Source organism: Muntiacus reevesi, chromosome 1, assembly GCF_963930625.1.
Source record: "Muntiacus reevesi chromosome 1, mMunRee1.1, whole genome shotgun sequence".
Classification (NCBI taxonomy): domain Eukaryota; kingdom Metazoa; phylum Chordata; class Mammalia; order Artiodactyla; family Cervidae; genus Muntiacus; species Muntiacus reevesi.
In genome coordinates, this window is record NC_089249.1 from 160,687,258 (window position 1) to 160,691,132 (window position 3,875).

The window sequence follows — 3,875 nt, forward strand, 5'->3', positions numbered from 1 at the left end:
GGACAGAGGAATCTAGAGGGCTACAGTCCATGAGATCGCAGAGTCGGAACAACAACATGTTTCCAAGAGCTAGTGTGGGGAGAAATGGAGAGAAGTTGGTCAAAAGGTATGAAGTTTCAGTTATAAAGTGAAAAAGTTCTGGGGATCCAATGTACAGTGTGGTAAATATACTTAACAGTACTGCATTAATACTTGAAAGTTGCTAAGAGAGTAAATCTTACTGTTTTCACTGTATACAAACACACAGAGGCAAATATGTGAGGTGATGGAGATGTTAACATATCTCATTGTGGTAATCATTTCGTAATATTCCACAACATGCATCAAATCATTGAGTTATGCACACCTTAAACTTAAGCAATGTTATATGTCAATTGCATCTTAATTTGGGGTAAGTGAAAAAAGAAAAGAAACAATAACAAAGGCAGAAATAATAATAAAGGCAGAAATAATGAAACAGAAAACAAGCATAAAATAAAGAAAAGCAACAAGGCAAAATTGACATTTTACAATGATTAATAACATTGATAAACCCTTAGAAAAAACCAATCAAGAAAAGATAACTGAAAGTGTTATTTTATACATGCAACTAAAATTTAAGGAAACATGAAAGAATGTCCTTTAAATGATTAACAACACTTTCAGGATATAAAAATAGAATAATATGAAATATTAGAATTGTATGAATTTGTATGAAAATTTGTATTAAATTTTTGTCCTCAGGCCAAACCACAGGGAGAGAACACAACCCCACTCACCAGCAGAAAATTGGCTTAAAGATTTACTGAGCTCTCTCTCTGGCCCCTCGGAGGCTGTCAGCCTCTTCAGAATGAAGCTGAACATCTCTTTCCCGGCCACTGGCTGCCAGAAGCTCATTGAAGTGGACGATGAATGAAAACTTTGTATCTTCTATGAGAAGCGTATGGCCACAGAAGTTCTGCTGACCCTCTGGGTGAAGAATGGAAGGCTTATGTGGTCCGAATCAGTGGCGGGAACGATAAGCAGGGTTTCCCCATGAAGCAGGATGTCTTGACCCATGGCCGAGTTCGCCTGCTACTGAGTAAGTGGCATTCCTGTTACAGACCAAGGAGGATTGGAGAGAGAAAGCGCAAATCTGTACGGGGTAGCATTGTGGATGCCAATCTGAGTGTTCTCAACTTGGTCATCGTGAAAAAAGGGGAGAAGGATATTCCTGGACTCACTGATACTACAGTGCCTCGTCGCCTGGGTCCCAAAAGAGCTAGCAGAATCCGCAAACTTTTCAATCTCTCTAAAGAAGATGACGTCCACCAGTATGTTGTGCGAAAGCACCTAAACAAAGGTAAGAAGCCTAGGACTAAAGCCCCCAAGATTCAACGTCTCATGACTCCACAAGTTCTGCAACACAAACGCCGGCGTATTGCTCTGAAGAAACAGCGTACTAAGAAAAACAAAGAAGAGGCTGCAGAATATGCTAAACTTTTGGCCAAGAGAATGAAGGAGGCCAAAGAAAACGGCAGGAACAGATTGCCAAGAGACGGAGGCTGTCCTCTCTGAGAGCTTCTACTTCTAAGTCTGAGCCCAGTCAAAAATGAGATGTTGTAAGAGTAACAAATAAATAAGATCAGACATCAATAAATAAATAAATAAATAAAGATTTGCTGAGCATGGCCCTGCCCACCTGAGCAAGACCCAGTTTTACCAACAGCCAGTCCCTCTCATCAGGAAGCTTCCATAAGCCTTTTATCCTCATGCATCAGAGAGCAGACAGAATGAAAAGCACAATCACAGAAGACTAACCAAACTGATCACATGGATCACAACTGTGTCCAACCCAGTGAAACTATGAGCCATGCCGTGTAGGGCCACCCAATACACATGGATCATGGTGGAGAGCTCTGATAAAACCTGGTCCGCTGGAGAAGGGAGTAGCAAACTGCCTCAGCATTCTTAACTTGAGAATCCCATGAACAGTATGAAAGGGCAAAAAGATAGGACACTGAAAGATGAACTCCCCAGGTCAGTAGGTGCCCAATACACTACTGGAGAAGAACGGAGAATTAGCTCCAGAAGGAAAGAAGAGGCTGTGCCAAAGTGGAAACAACGCCCCGTTGTGGATGTCACTGGTGATGGAAGTAAAGTCCGATGCTGTAAAGAGCAATATTTCATTGGAATCTGGAATGTTAGGTCCATGAATGAAGGTAAATTGGAAGTGATCAAACAGGAGATGGCAAGAGTGAACATCAACATTTTAGGAATCAGCAAACTAAAATGGACTGGAATGGGCAAATTTAATTCAGATAACCACTTATCTACTACTGTGGGTGAGAATCCCCTGGAAGAAATGGTGTAGCCCTCATAGTCAACAAGAGTCTGAAATGCAGTACTTGGGTGCAATCTTAAAAACGACAGAACGGTCTTGGTTCATTTCCAAGGCAAACCATTCAATATCACAGTAATCCAAGTCTGTGCCCCAATCACTAATGCTGAAGAAGCTGAATGGTTCTATGAAGACCTACAACACCTAGAACTAACACCAAAAAGAGATATCCTTTTCGTCATAGGGGACTGGAATACAAAAGTAGGAAGTCAAGAGATACCTGGAGTAACAGGCAGATTTGGCCTTGGAGTATAAAATGAAGAAGGGCAAAGGTTAAGAGAGCTTTGCCAAGAGAATGCACTGCTCATAGCAAACACTCTCTTCCAACAACACAAGAGACAACTCTACACATGGACATCACCAGATGGTCAATATCGAAATCAGATTGATTGTATTCTTTGCAGCTGAAGATGGAGAAGCTCCATACAGTCAGCAAAAATAAGACCGGGCGCTGACTGTGGCTTAGATCATCAGCTCCTTATTGTAAAATTCAGACTTAAATTGAAGAAAGTAGGGAAAACCACTAGATCATTGAGGTATGACCTAAATCAAATCCCTTACGATTATACAGTGGAAGTGACAAATAGATTCAAGGGTTAGATCCTATAGACGGAGAGCCTGAGGAACTATGGACAGAGGTTCATGACATTGTACAGGAAGTGGTGATCAAAACCATCCCCAAGAAAAAGAAATGAAAAAAGGCAAAATGACTGTCTGAGGAGGCCTTACAAATAGCTGAGAAAAGAAGAGAAGTAAAAGACAAAGGAGAAAAGGAAAGATATACCCATCTGAATGCAGAGTTCCAAAGAATAGCAAGGAGAGATAAGAAAGCCTTCCTCAGTGATCAATGTAAAGAAAAAGAGGAAAACAATAGAATGGGAAAGACTAGAGATCTCTTCAAGAAAATTAGAGATATCAAGGGAACAGTTCTTGCAAACATGGGCACAATAAAGGACAGAAATGATATGTCCCTAACAGTAGCAGAAGATATTAAGAAAAGGTGGCAAGAATACACAGAAGAACTATACAAAAAAGATCTAATGACCCAGATAACCACGATGGTGTGATCACTCACATAGAGCCAAACATCTTGGAGAGTGAAGTCAAGCGGGCCTTAGGAAGCATCACGAACAAAGTTAATGAAGGTGATGGAATTCCAACTGAGTTATTTTGAATCCTAAAAGATGATGCTGTTAAAGTGCTGTGCTCAATATGCCAGCAAATTTGGAAAACTCAGCAGTGGCCACAGGACTGGAAAAGGGGAGTTTTTATTTCAATCCCAAGAAGGGCAATGCCAAAGAATGTTCAAACTACTGCATATTGCACTCATCTCACATGCTAGCAAAGTAATGCTCGAAATTCTCCAAGCCAGGCTTCAGCAGTACACGAACTGAGAACTTCCAGATATTCAAGCTGGATTTAGAAAAGGCAGAGGAACCAGAGATCAAATTGCCAATATCTGTTGGATCATCGAAAAAGTAAGATAATTCCAGAAAAACATCTACTTCTGCTTTAT

General features: G+C 40.7%; 1 pseudogene; it reads left to right on the forward strand.

Moving 5' to 3' along the window:
* Positions 1-829: 829 nt before the first annotated feature.
* Positions 830-1,574, forward strand: LOC136164496 (small ribosomal subunit protein eS6-like; annotated as a pseudogene).
* Positions 1,575-3,875: the final 2,301 nt, after the last annotated feature.